Raw genomic sequence first — 15,166 nt, 5'->3', positions numbered from 1 at the left:
ATGGCAATTGAAAAAGAGGCAAAAGCTGAACACGGTAACATCCCTCGAGGTAGAGGGGAAACTCATCAGTAAACCAAATGAGATCAGTAATTGTTTTCAAAGTTTTTTTAAGAAATTATATGCACAAGGGCCAAAGAATGAACAAGAGATAGAAGATTTTATTAAAAAATATGGACTTTCAAAGATTAGTGAAAATAATAAAAGGATTTTGAATGAGAAAATTACAGACCAAGAAATAGAGGGTGCCATTCAGGGTATGCAATTGGGGAAATCACCAGGACCAGATGGATTGACCGCGAGGTACTACAAAGCACTTAAGGAATGGCTAATACAACCGTTGAAAGAAGTGTGTAATCAAATCATGGAGGGGAAAAAGGCTCCTGAATCGTGGAAGCAAGCATTTATCTCACTCATACCGAAAACAGAAACTGAGAAGCACCAAGTTAAGAACTACCGCCCTATCTCACTATTAAATGTGGATTATAAAATCTTTGCAGACATTTTAGCGAAAAGATTGAAAAAAGTGTTATTGGATGAGATTCATAAAGACCAAACAGGCTTTCTCCCAGGGAGATATATGTCAGACAATGTGAGGAACATTATAGACATTTTGGAGCTTTTAGAGACGAACATAAACAGAAAAGCAGTTTTGATCTTTGTGGACGCGGAGAAAGCCTTTGACAACGTTAGTTGGAGTTTTATGAAGAAGAATCTGCAAGGGATGGGGGTAGGCCAAAAATTTGAAAATGGTATAGGTGCAATATACTCTGAGCAAAAGGCTAAATTAATTGTGAATGGTATGGTGATGGATGAGATCCCGATAGAAAAAGGGACACGACAGGGATGCCCAATATCCCCCCTATTGTTTATATCGGTCCTGGAGGTACTGTTAAACATGATTAGAAGAGACCAGCTGGTGGAAGGGATACAGCTCGGAGCTAAACATTATAAGTTAAGAGCATTTGCAGATGACTTAGTTTTGACTTTGCAAAAACCAGAAGCCAGTACAAAAAGGGTATTGGAACTTATTGAAAAATTTGGTCAAGTGGCAGGTTTTAAATTAAACAAACAGAAGACAAAGGTGTTGGGAAAAAATTTAACAATGGAGGAAAAAGATAGCTTCCAAAGGGAAACGGGTTTGGAAATAACAAAAAAAGTGAAATATCTGGGGGTGAATTTAACATCTAAGAATATGAATCTGTTTAAGGACAATTATGAGAAATGTTGGTTGGAAGTGAAGAAAGATCTTGACATTTGGTCTAGACTAAGACTCTCCTTGTTAGGCCGAATTGCTGTTATTAAGATGAACGTATTGCCGAGAGTGTTGTTTCTGTTCCAGACACTACAAATTTTGGACAAGATGGACTGTTTCAAGAAGTGGCAGAAAGATATATCTAAATTTGTCTGGCAGGGCAAAAAACCCAGAATAAAATTTAAGATTTTAACTGACTCAAAGGACAGAGGGGGCTTTGCTCTGCCGGACTTAAGACTTTACTATGAGGCAGCAGCATTTTGCTGGCTGAAACAATGGCTACTTCTTGAGAATACAGATGTCTTGGATTTGGAGGGATATGATAATAACTTCGGCTGGCATGCATACTTGTGGTATGACAAGGTAAAGGTTCATAGAGGCTTTAAAAACCACATTGTCAGAAAAGCATTATATAATGTATGGATTCGTTATAAGGATTTGTTGGAAAATAAAACCCCCAGGTGGTTGTCACCCATGGAAGCCAAGGCGGTAAAAAAACTTAATATGGAATCAGATTGGCCAAAATATTATGAAATTATAGAATACGATGGTGAAAAGCCTAAATTACAGAGCTTTGAGAAATTAAAATCTAAAGTTCGAGACTGGTTACATTATCATCAGATTAATGAGACATTTAAGCAAGACAGGAGACTAGGATTTCAGAAGGAGAGGTCAAAGTTAGAAACAGAGCTATTGGAATCCAATACTAAGAATTTGTCTAAAATGTATAATTTGTTGCTGAAATGGAATACTCAAGATGAAACAGTAAAGTCAGCAATGATTAAGTGGGCACAGGATATCGGACATGATATTATGTTTGCAGACTGGGAACAGTTATGGACCACAGGCATCAAATTTACGGCATGTAGTGCCTTAAAAGAGAACATAATGAAAATGATCTATAGGTGGTACATGACCCCAGTCAAGCTTGCAAAGATATATCATCTGCCCAATAACAAGTGCTGGAAGTGTAATGAATGTGAAGGAACCTTTTATCATCTTTGGTGGACCTGCCCAAGAATTAAGGCCTACTGGGAAATGATCTATAATGAAATTAAGAAGGTCCTAAAGTGGACATTTGCAAAGAAGCCGGAGGCCTTTCTCCTGGGCATGGTCGATCAAACGATTCCAAAGAAAGATAGAACTTTTTTCATGTACGCAACCACGGCAGCAAGAATTCTTCTAGCAAAGTATTGGAAGACTCAAGAGCTACCTACTCTGGAAGAATGGCAGATCAAGGTGATTGAATATATGGGACTAGCAGAGATGACCGGCAGAATCCGCGACCAGAGGAGAGAGACGGTGGAAGAGGACTGGAAAAAATTTAAAGTGTATCTTAAGAATTTTTGTAAAATTTTGGAATGAGAAGATGTCAAGGGCTATGAAATTAGAGAATTTATAGCTGTTAAAATCTAAACTTAAGAAAATTTAAAGAAAGTTGTTCTTTTAAAATTGAAAGAAGGATTGCTTAAAGCTAATTTAAAAAATAAGGGTGCAGTGATGGGAAGGTTTGGGGAAGTCATGTATGTTTGTTTGTATGTTTTTCTTTTTCTTTTTCTATTTTGTTGTCTATTTTGTTTTCTATACTGTTTAAAATGAATAAAAAACTTTATAAAAAAAAAAAAATAGATGAGCCTTTGGTCTGATCCAGGAAAGCTCTCATGTTCTTAAAAAAAGTAAAAAAGGACAACGTTTCTCCCGCTGTCCCATTTGTTGGCAGTAGCTTGTAGATTTAAGACCAAACTGAACCAATGATGGCCAACTAAATATCTGAAACACAATCATATCAACTCATATCTAATCTTGCTATTGATTTAAAAAGCAAGCAATTTAAAGTGCACCATAATAGTACAGCTTAGGCATAAGGGAGGTGCTGTTTGTGAAAACTTTGGGCAGAAACAAAAAAGGACACACACATTTTAAGGTTGCTTCCCCCCTTTATTTTTTAGGGTAAAATCATGAAAGAAGGCAAATGCGTTCACCCATTCAGGAGAACTAGGAAGCATTGTCCTTATTTTGATTTGTCTTTGTGACGTCATCATGTAGCCAGGCATGATTTGCTGTACAGCATCGTAACACCACCACAATCACTGTGACACTCCCAGAAAGAGTAAAGAATGGTGCAGCAGCTGATCGGGTAGAAAAACTGGCAGGGAACAAGGAGAGCACAGATGGGCTTCAAACAATATTTCAATAACCCTAAAAGGCCTTTATCACCCCCTAAATGAGCAAAGATGAATTTACTTGTGCGTGAGATTTTTCTGTGGTTTTTTTGCAACCTGGACCCTATGCCCAATTTTGAGATGCACCCACTGCTTTTTTTCTGGGGGGACGCAGGCATACACATACCCCTAAACATTTTTTTAATCTACGTTTGGCATCATTGAGGGGCAATATTTCAATATAAGTAGGAAAATGAGAGTACCCCTAAACATTTTTTTAAGAGGTGGATGCACCTCTGAAAGTCCTCTAAGAGTCCAAAATGTAAAAACAACGGGAGAAATGCAGACAACTTAGCCAATTCCAGATGTAATCCCCTGTCTCTTATCTGGGAACATCGCCTGGACAGGCCATGATTTAGATCAGAATTCATCCTGGTCCCAAGATACAATTAACAAATGTTTATGCAGCAGGAAAGGATTTCAGAATCACATCTCCTAGGACAATAATTATACAGGTGCATCCTGAGAAGCAAACTACAGAAAAAGAAAGCATGAAGGCATTGATTAAATACTTGATGGGATTCAAGTCATCCCTTTCAAACCATTCCAGTTGTTTGCCAGGCCTGTTGGTGTTATGCATAGTGCTGACAAGGAGTGACTTTCAAATATTTTCTCAATGTCTTCATGCTTTCTCAATAATTTTATAATTTAGCCAACACTTTGTTAATTAAACAATGGGGATCTACATCCAATAATATTTTGAAAGCATAGTGTGCTCAAGAACTGTTACTTAGGCATTCTGGATACTCTCAAAACTATTGAACAGCTATTATTTAAATTTTAAAAATAAGTAATTTTTTTAGCAAGAAGGAGTTTTCTCTTAAAAGGGAACTACAGTTGTAAGTACTTCTATTCATGCATTGCATAAATGGGAAGTTTATTTATTAATTCAAAAGGCAGACTTTTGAATTAACATTATGCAAGATTTTTTTTAAAACCCCACAAGCTCCAGTTTCCTTACCTTATCACCCCTACCCTTAATAGTATGAACAAAAGATTAAAATAAGAAATGAATGATACTGGCGATGTAATATATAGTATAATAAAATATTGGATCTAAAATTTGTAGCTCAAGATGCTTCTGCATTTTTTAAGAATACTGTATAGGAACAATAACTGGAAATCCATTAACTATCACTTAGAAGGTGTGTTCTTGATTTTACCTCAACATGTATGGGCTAAAACTGTGGGTGGGACAGTAGCCCACATGCAAGTCCCACCTGCAATGTCACAGTATGCATCAGCCTGCCTGCTTACTCCCCAACCCTCCCTGTGCTGAGTGCAGAAGGTTTTCAGGAGGGGTTTACTTACATTTCCTTGAACATGGGTAGAACACTTTGCAGAATCAGGGAACCTTCTTTATCACACAGAGTTACATTTGTGTGTTTGGGTAGATACCTATATTCTGCTACCAAAGTTGAACTGCTAGGTGTTGTTGTTGTTGTTTAGTCGTTTAGTCGTGTCCGACTCTTCGTGACCCCATGGACCAGAGAACGCCAGGCACCTCTGTCCTCTACTGCCTCCCGCAGTTTGGTCAAACTCATGCTGGTAGCCTCGAAAACACTATACAACCATCTCGTCCTCTGTCGCCCCCTTCTCCTTGTGCCCTCCATCTTTCCCAACATCAGGGTCTTCTCCAGGGAGTCTTCTCTTCTCATGAGGTGGCCAAAGTACTGGAGCCTCAGCTTCACAATCTGTCCTTCCAGTGAGCACTCAGGGTTGATTTCCTTCAGTATGGAGAGGTTTGATCTTCTTGCAGTCCTTGGGACTCTCAAGAGTCTCCTCCAGCACCATAATTCAAAAGCATCAATTCTTCGGCGATCAGCCTTCTTTATGGTCCAGCTCTCACTTCCATACATCACTACTGGGAAAACCATAGCTTTAACTATACGAACCTTTGTTGGCAAGGTGATGTCTCTACTTCTCAAGATGCTGTCTAGGTCTGTCATTGCCCTTCTCCCAAGAAGCAGGCGTCTTTTAATTTCGTGGCTGCTGTCACCATCTGCAGTGATCATTGAGCCCAAGAAAGTAAAATCTCTCACTACCTCCATTTCTTCCCCTTCTATTTGCCAGGAGGTGATGGGACCAGCGGCCATGATCTTCGTTTTTCTGATGTTGAGCTTCAGACCATATTTTGCGCTCTCCTCTTTCACCCTCATTAAAAGATTCTTTAATTCCTCCTCACTTTCTGCCATCCAGGTTGTGTCATCTGCATATCTGAGGTTGTTGATATTTCTTCCGGCAATCTTAATTCCGGCTAGGGATTCATCCAGCCCAGCCTTTCGCATGATGAATTCTGCATATAAGTTAAATAAGCAGGGAGACAAAATACAGCCTTGTTGTACTCCTTTCCCAATTTTGAACCAATCAGTTGTTCCATATCCAGTTCTAACTGTAGCTTCTTGTCCCACATAGAGATTTCTCAGGAGACAGATGAGGTGATCTGGCACTCCCATTTCTTTAAGAACTTGCCATAGTTTGCCGTGGTCGACACAGTCAAAGGCTTTTGCATAGTCAATGAAGCAGAAGTAGATGTCTTTCTGGAACTCTCTAGCTTTCTCCATAATCCAGCGCATGTTTGCAATTTGGTCTCTGGTTCCTCTGCCTCTTCTAAATCCAGCTTGCACTTCTGGGAGTTCTCGGTCCACATACTGCTTGAGCCTTCCTTGTAGAATTTTAAGCATAACCTTGCTAGCGTGTGAAATGAGTAAAATTGTGCGGTAGTTGGAGCATTCTTTGGCACTGCCCTTCTTTGGGATTGGGATGTAGACTGATCTTCTCCAATCTTCTGGCCACTGCTGAGTTTTCCAAACTTGCTGGCATATTGAGTGTAGCACCTTAACAGCATCATCTTTTAAAATTTTAAATAGTTCAGCTGGAATACCATCACTTCCACTGGCCTTGTTATTTGCAGTGCTTTCTAAGGCCCATTTGACTTCACTCTCCAGGATGTCTGGCTCAAGGTCAGCAACCACACTACCTGGGGTATACGGGACACCCATTCCTTTCTGGTATAATTCCTCTGTGTATTCTTGCCACCTCTTCTTGATGTCTTCTGCTTCTGTTAGGTCCTTTCCACTTTTGTCCTTTGTTATGGAAATCTTTGTACGAAATGTTCCTTTCATATCTCCAATTTTCTTGAACAGATCTCTGGTTCTTCCCATTCTATTGCTTTCCTCTATTTCTTTGCATTGCTCGTTTAAGAAGGTCTTCTTGTCTCTCCTTGCTATTCTTTGGAAATCTGCATTCAATTTCCTGAATCTTTAACCATCTCCCTCGCATTTTGCTTGCCTTCTCTCCCCCGCTATTTGTAAGGCCTCATTGGACAGCCACTTTGCTTTCTTGCATTTCCTTTTCATTGGGATGGTTTTCGTTGCTGCCTCCTGTATAATGTTACGAGCCTCCATCCATAGTTCTTCAGGCACTCTGTCCACCAAATCTAAATCCTTAAACCTGTTCCTCACTTCCACTGAGTATTCATAAGGGATTTGACTTAGATTGTATCTTACCGGCCCAGTGGTTTTTCCTACTTTCTTCAGTTTAAGCTTGAATTTTGCTATAAGAAGCTGATGATCTGAGCCACAGTCAGCTCCAGGTCTTGTTTTTGCTGACTGTATAGAGCTTCTCCATCTTTGGCTGCAGAGAATATAATCAATCTGATTTCGATGCTGCCCATCTGGTGATGTCCATGTGTAGAGTCATCTCTTGTGTTGTTGGAAAAGCGTGTTTGTGATGACCAGCTTGTTCTCTTGACAGAACTCTATTAGCCTTTGCCCTGCTTCGTTTTGATCTCCAAGGCCAAACTTGCCAGTTGTTCCTTTTATCTCTTGACTCCCTACTTTAGCATTCCAATCCCCTATGATGAGAAGAACTGCTAGGTAAAGCTACCTAATTTGACCTCTACTGATATTTTAAACTAGCACACCAACTAAAGTTAATCAGCACCTTTCTCTCTGTTCCTACCTAACAAAGAACCTGTCTGTTTTGTGAAAGGATAGAGGGAGACCAACAGATGGTTTTTGTAATTTCCAAAGATGGGAATTGGCCAAAGGCCTTGGTGCGGCCACAGATTAAATCCCACCTTAAGACTCTTCAGAAGTCATAAAAAGCCAGACTATTCTGTCCCACCCACTTCTTTGTTTACTTTTGTAGCCTGATGAAGAGCTCTGGAGAACTCAAAAGCCTGCATACATTTACTATATGTGCTGTAGATTTTGTTTCCTGAATTTGCTTTCATTATGTTCTTTTTGTTCCTGTCCACGTTTATGCTGTTTCTTTACAGAAAACATTTAGGTGGGAGGTAGGAAAACGTATTCCCCCCCCCCCAAATACAGTAATACAAGTTTAAAAAGAAAAAGGGAAAGAGATGTGACACAAGTCCCTCTTGTTTGTATTATCTGTCTATCTGACCTCCTTCTGTTGGAATCTGAGAAAACCACCTACCAAAATGGATGCTATTTTAAACTACCCATCTTCTCTGACAAGATTCCCCTCCCCTTTAGGAACTGTTCATTGCTGCTCTGAAGGAAAATAAGAACTTCACACAATTATTCTTCATGACTCTCTTGAGTGTGCTTATGGCAATAAGCCCAGCCTGTTTTTATACAGAAAAGATATTCCAAGCTACTTTAAGCTCTCACATTTAACCCCTTGAAAAGCTACTGTATCTATTTCGGCACTACAGCACTGTGGGGTTTGTTTGTTTTTTCCATATACAGACATAGCAAGATGTTAGCAAATCAACAGGTGGAACTAAGGCAATGGGGCAAAATGTTTAAAAGTGATAACAAGCTCAGCTAAGCAGGTCATAGACCCACACAATATATTGTAATGATATATATTTAATACAGCCTACTCCTTTTTCATAAAGATGTTTGGGATCACCCAACCCAGGCCAGCCTGAGACCAAATGTTGCCCCAGCTGAGAAGCATTTTTGGTGGCTCTCTGAGCAAACAGGGGACTTGCTGGCAAAGCAGCATTACCAAAGCAGTACTGAGGGTCAGTCCAAGGTCAGAGCACAAGCAAGCAGAGTCCAAAGCAAAGGCTCTGGCGAGAAGCAAAATCACAACAGTTCAAAGTCAGGGACCAAGCTATCTGAGCTCAAAAGGGTCGGGCAAGAGACAAGGTTACAGCAGTCCACAGCCAGATTTGGCATAGACAGGCAACCCAATAGCAGGCAGGACACAGAGCTGGTTTAGCAGCTCTTCCAGCTCAGCACTGGGAGTTTTAAGCTGGTCTGCTGGAACCACGCCACAGCCTCAGCTGACTCCTATTAACTCCCCTTTTCCAGAGGTCTCCTTAAGAGGCGGGTCTTATTTCCAAGGAGACTGTTGCTCCTGAAGAGCCATTGCCTGTATCCATGCGCTTGCTCAGAATCAGGTTTCCATCCAGTGTTTATGGCACCTCCTACTTTCATTTGGGCTTGGAACTCATTTGGCCTCAATGTGTTGAGGCTGAACTCACCCTGGGTGTGGATGGCCCCTCCTCAGCCTCACTGCAGGATCCCAGCTCCTTGCCCCCAGAGGGAGCCTGGCCCAGGGCTTGGCCAAGGACCTCTTCTGAGGGGAACATCCCCAGCTGGGACATGGCACCCTCCTTTAATAAGGATTCCTCCATCTGAGACATGACACATACATCATTCTTCCGCTTTTAAAATATCATATAGTAATCTAAATTCTCTAAGTCCTGATCCTACTGTAGCCAAAAACAGCACCACACAAACATACATAAGAAAGAGATACAATCAGGCTCAGGCAAAACGTCAAGGTTTACAGTACTAAAAAAATATTGAGGTAGGGAGCTCAATAGCCATGGCATGCTGTGACTCACAGTTTGGCAGGTGAGGGGATCTGGAAATCTGGAAGGAAGGGTCAGTGGAATGGGATCTGCATTCTGCTCTCTACACTACAACATTGTTTGCAGATCCTATGTCTTTAAAGCTTTAATTCACGATTTGCATGCATGATTTACCGCAGTCAGATAAGACAATAACTTTGAATGCATGAACCTGACTTTTCCCTAAGGCATATGCCTTACTTTTAAGAAGCATGCATAATTCACCATATGTTAAACATAAATAATTTCACTGTTTAATATTTGGCTTCATACAAATAAATCAGAACAACAATAAAATTCTTCCTCTGGAATGTATGTGTTCATGAGGACTAGAACATAAGGATATGTGCAGAAAATGTGCTCTTTGAGGCACCTAATGCCTTTGAGTTAGAGGAAATTACCACACACTGTTAAATAACACCTTTTATCAACATGTAAATAACTTTTCTTGGTAAGCAATCATGAAAGGTTCTTCAAGAGAAAATTAATGTATCTGATTTGTTTATATCTTCATCTAATTTAGAGCAAGAGGAATTGGCACTGAAAAGAGATATGAAATGTGTCACTAATATTTACCACGCTATGTACTTGAGTGTATATATAAATGCTTATAAATAGTTACATGCTCAGTATCTGTGATGAGCTAAATCAGATAAGCTATTTAATATACAATCCTATACGGTATGTTGCAAGCAATCCCAGTCATCTCCCTTTTTCTGTCAGCTGTAGCTTTGGTGGGAAATTAAAAGTTAATTTTGTCTTTGTCCTTTTGTCTTTCTCCTTATCAGTATTGCCTCCAAGGCATGCTAAAGTATGCTGAAAGTGACCTTCAGTTTACTAATATCATCCTGACACAAGTGATTTAGTCTCCATTCCTCTAATGTTCAGCGTTAAACAGAAGAAACAGTCACTCACCAACAGCCCGTTGATTTCATTGTGTTCACAAGTACACCCTCGCCTCTAAACACAAGGGATCTGTACCTATTTTAAGAACGACACAACAGACTGTGTGATATTTAGCCTAAATTTGTGCATGAGTATTAACTCATTGTAACATTAGTAGTAGTAGTAGTAGTGGTGGTGGTGGTGGTATTAGTATTATATCTTGTATTAATTTATTTCTCATAAATCTCAAAGCAATTTGCAACCAAATGAGAAAAATACATAAAAACAGGTTTTAAAGCAGTAGAAATGAAATATTGTCACATTTTTCATAAGCACAAAGGCACACACATTGCTCTGTTGTGATTTAAGTAGTTGTCTGGCTTTTGCTGAATGGTTCCTAGCAAATGTGGATATCCCATAACTCCTTTTATTGACTAAAGAAACAAGTAAGATGATTCCCCTGAAAAATGTATCCAATTCAACTGTTTTTTATTTGGAGAAGATACATGTGATGCCTATAATCCCTTGCACTATTGAAAGTTATTGTAGGATGGTAGGTTGAACAGCGATAGAAGCACAATTCTGAATTCACTTCTGTTCATGAATGCAGTCAGTAGTCTTAGACTTGTTGTTATCGCTCTGCCTGCAGCGGCTGGAAGACTACCTATCACAGATGCTGTAGAAGTGGATTTCCTGTATTGAGTTTGAATATATTACCTTTAAGGTCCCTTCCAACTCACTGATACCATCCCCAATACGTGGAGAATGACAATGCATTGTGAATGCAGTTCGAACATTAGAAAGTACTATAGAGATTTCCTATTGTTGCCTAAATGTTGGTTCCTTCTCTCCTGGGTAACAAAATCAGCCTTAATGTTCAATTCTGTGAAGAACTGTGACTTTTACAGGAGCACCGGCCCTTCTGTCAGTACACAAGTGGGAAAACAGGCATATCTCCTGAAAGAAATCCTGCATGGCTCTGTTGAAGTCAATGACTCCTTTGCATATGACATTGGTATGTAGCATGTTTGGCAACCTGATGATGGGTGTGATTTTTAGAGATATTCCAAGTATGAATACTTGCAAGGAAGAATATGAAGTGAGCCCGGGCAAAAGTTTTGTGGGATACGAATAAAGAAGGAAAGAATAAATGAGAAAGCAAGACTGGAGGCAGGTGAAAACTAAAAGAGATAAAGATTGTCCATGATTCTAGATGTAAACACTCAATTACAGTAATCATTAGAAAGGCAATTTCAAGAGAGAGAACAGACTTTCCCAGGCTACATGCCCTGAAAAATAATACTTCCATGATGAGCACTTTCCATTTGCTACCATCTTTTCGTCTGACGTTGAGGCCACAGCAGCAGTTGTCAGCGGGACTTAAGTGCACATAAATGTGCACTGGATTGTGGCCAGTGAATCTTTGTTAGCTTCTCATGTGCCAGTGAGGAATGGCAATCAATTTCAATCCAATCAGCAATTACCTGTGCCAACCATCACTCAACGTTGTCAGACTGTGATTCCCCTGGCACTCATGCTTTGATTAGTCAGCTTGCCTAGGTAATCTGCAAGACAGGAGTTGAAAGGAGGAAGAATTGGAAATAATAATAATAATAATGTTCCCTTTTAGTGCATTGAAGAAGAAGCTGTGCAAGAACAATCCCTTCTTGTATAAACAACAGCACAGAGTGCCGTCTGGGCAGCCAGGGTCAATGACAACTTGGGTTATCATTCCTTCGTCCTCTAGGTCAGTAGATTTGAGTCTGGGCTTACCCAGTTTCTGAATTTTTTCTTCATATGACAACACTGCTATCAAAGGTCATTATATACACTGCTGTGTTTCTTGCACAGTTCATATATATCCGAGCTTCCCAATGCAATGTTTTCTTGTTCTCAAAATGCACGTAATTCATTACTGAATGCATTCAGCTAAAGCACCATCTCTTTTCAGAGCAGGACTCAGCTGGCTCCCAACCAATTCTGAACTAACTTGGAAAAGCAATTTTTAAAATCTGTAGTAAATCTGCCTCCCCAGGGAATTAATGTGTTAACTAACCTTAATAAATGAGTACAGGTTAATTTATCCAGGAAAATCTGCATAAACCCAGCATATGATTAAACTGGGGAATAGTGAATATGCTCTCTGATGGTTCCACTTTTTACGAGTTGTCAACCCTGAAAGATTTGTGGAAGTATTAAAATGCATTAAAATACATATTATATAATACAATGAGGTAGCTAATCATGGACCCTAACAGGTATTATACAGGTGAAAAGAAAATAAGCAGTTGTGCGCTTAGGCATAAGAACAAAGAAAAAGCCTTCTGGATCAGGCCACTGTTCCATCTAGGCCAGCATTCTGTTCTCACAGCAGCCAACCAAATGTGTGGGGGAAGCATGCAAGCTGAGCTCAACAGCACTTGCTTACCTGTGATTTCCTGCCATTGGTACTCAGAGGCATACTGCCTCTGACAGTGGAGGAAGAGCCTAGCCATGGCGGCAATTTTAGATTCTGGACTTAATGGCCTTACAGTCACTCCCACCCTACTTTAGATGTGTTTTACTTCACTTATGTCAGCCATCAGTCGATTCCAGTCCTTATTCTGCACTTCACAGCTACTACATTCTACTGCTGCTACTACTACTAATGCAAAATTTTATTTTAATAATAATAATAATAATAATAATAATAATAATAATAATAATAGATACAGTGGTACCTCTGGTTACGAACGCTTCAGGTTACGAGCTCCGCTAATCCAGAAGTAGCTCCTCCTGGTTGCGGACTTTGCCCCAGGATGCGAATGGAAATCACGCGCCAGAGGTGGGCATGCAGCGGGAGGCCCTATTAGCGAAAGCGCACCTCAGGATAAGAACGATTTCAGCTTAAGAATGGACCTCCAGAACAAATTAAGTTGGTAACCAGAGGTACCATTGTATCCTGCCATTCTGGGTGGATCCCAACAGAATATTAAAATCATGATAAAACATTAAAAACTTCTCTAAATAAGGCTGCCTTCAGATGTCTTCTAAAAGTCAAATAGTTGTTTATTTCCTTGATGTCTGATGGGAGGGTGTTCTCTGAGAGGCAACTCTGATTTTTTTAAAAAGAAAAAAATAATTTTATGGAGCAATCCGAAAAAGTAAGCAGGAGAGAACCGAAAGAGGACATACCACTGTTTCCAATGCTCTGCCAGGCTCATGCAGCCAAGTCAGAAGTGATAATGGAGTGGCACTTGTCCGTTTTTATTTCTCCTCCTCCTCCTCCTCCTTCCTCTGTCAAAAACATTATCCTTCCCATTGTCTTCCAGTGAGAGGGGAACATATATACAGTATTTCATATGCTTCAGCATGTTTTAGATTGCTTTCCCGGATCCACCCCCAACACACATGCCACACACACACCAGAACACTTTCCTCTTGCCTCGGACGGAGCTCTGATTCTGGTCTGGCAAGAGCCACCAAATGTTTCTGTGGCAGTAAGTAAGTGCCCTTGGGGGGGGTCAGATCTTCCTCTTCAAGGGCACAGTTATCTCTCCGCTTTCAGAAAGGGAGATCTGTAATATCTTCTGCCCCTGCAGTGCCTTCCCAAGGACCAGAGGATTGTAACTTGAAATGCATAATGGCACCGTCATGACTATAGGTATAAAATGATTCTTTCTGCTGCCTTGATGAGAAAGTATATTTACTTGGCAGTAAGAACCATCTTGTTGTAGGAAGGGATAATATGTATTTGTAAGTAAAAATGATAAAATGTCCAATGAAGATCTGTGACTGTATACATAACTTCCGTGGTGGTGAGTGACCATAGCATTACAAGTGTGGCACTAAATTGCAGCTACGTGGGGTGAGAGTGCTTAGAGGCACTCTGCTTATTACTTCGCATAAGGAGTCCTGCAACTTAAAATAACTATTAGGGCCAAGCCATCCATCACATGAAGCACTGCACTTCCCTTTTGATGGGGCTAAAGTTTCCAACCAACCATACAAACACGGAAAATATTGTTGGAGTCCACCTTGCCCATGTAAAGAAGAAGAAAAAAAGAAAAAGGAAGAAAAGCATCTGGGAGCTTTGCTTTCTGATCACAGGCAGGAAATCAATAGGGGGGGAACAAAGTTGTGTCTCTCCCCCCCACCCCACCCACACTCATTTGGTATATAGGTGAGGATACAATCAGGAGTTATTTATTAGACAGTTCCAGCTAAGGGCCTTTTGAGCTTTGCAGAGATTTTAACCTGAGACTCCTCAGTATTTATCCTACATCTCCACTAAAACATTTTGTGGAATTAATCAATGGGAAGCTTTTCTCTAAGTTTAAGGGTGCATTCAGATGTGGGGAAATACTGTGTTAGTTTTCCTGATTATAATGCTAGTGCTGCTGTCCCATTTCCTAATGTTCCTTCCGAGCTGCACTTCCTGCTGCATTATGAGACTGTGGCTTTTTGATCAATATACTGGCATTTCATGCTAAATTTCATTCACACCAGTGGTGTGACACAACAATGAACACCAGTGCACAATGTCACTCTCCCACCACCCTTTCCACACATGCATGATTCACTCATGGTAACAGCAGGAAAGAACTGCATGCTGATATACTGTCTCACATTTTGTCACTTTTGCTATTTTTGGAGTTGCAAGTGATTTTTTTTTCTGGAAGCAGTTACAACAGAAATGAAGTTATGTGAAATGAACTAGTGGAAACACTGAAGTTCTACTTTATTCCACTAGAGCCACTGTCATGGGAATATGTGGTGTGGATGGTGGCAACCCTCTCACCAGTTCACCAGAAGACCATTGCAGTCATCTATCCGTGCTGCAGGATTCACCAGGGATGCTTGGCACATGCAGCTGAAAGGAAGGCCAGGACCACCAAGCTGGACAAAGGCCACCTTTTTAATTTAAGGGACTTGCAACAGGTGATGTGTTAGTGCAAAAGTGTGACTTCCGACCAAGGTCTGTGAACATAC

General features: G+C 40.4%; 1 long non-coding RNA gene across 2 annotated transcripts in view; it reads right to left on the bottom strand.

Annotated features, from left to right (window-relative positions):
• Nucleotides 1–10,304, bottom strand: part of LOC309368659 — a 34,614-nt gene extending 24,310 nt beyond the window's left edge. The window contains exon 1 of one of the 2 annotated variants that reach the window (XR_014167842.1): nucleotides 10,226–10,304. This is a non-coding gene — a long non-coding RNA (uncharacterized lncRNA). The remainder of the gene's footprint in view (nucleotides 1–10,225) is intronic. The other variant, XR_014167843.1, reaches the window with a different exon arrangement.
• Nucleotides 10,305–15,166: the final 4,862 nt, after the last annotated feature.

The sequence above is a fragment of the Podarcis melisellensis genome, assembly GCF_964234715.1.
Source record: "Podarcis melisellensis genome assembly, chromosome: 4".
NCBI lineage: Eukaryota > Metazoa > Chordata > Lepidosauria > Squamata > Lacertidae > Podarcis > Podarcis melisellensis.
Note: the sequence above shows the minus strand (reverse complement) of the source record. Positions and strands in the feature narration are given on the sequence as shown.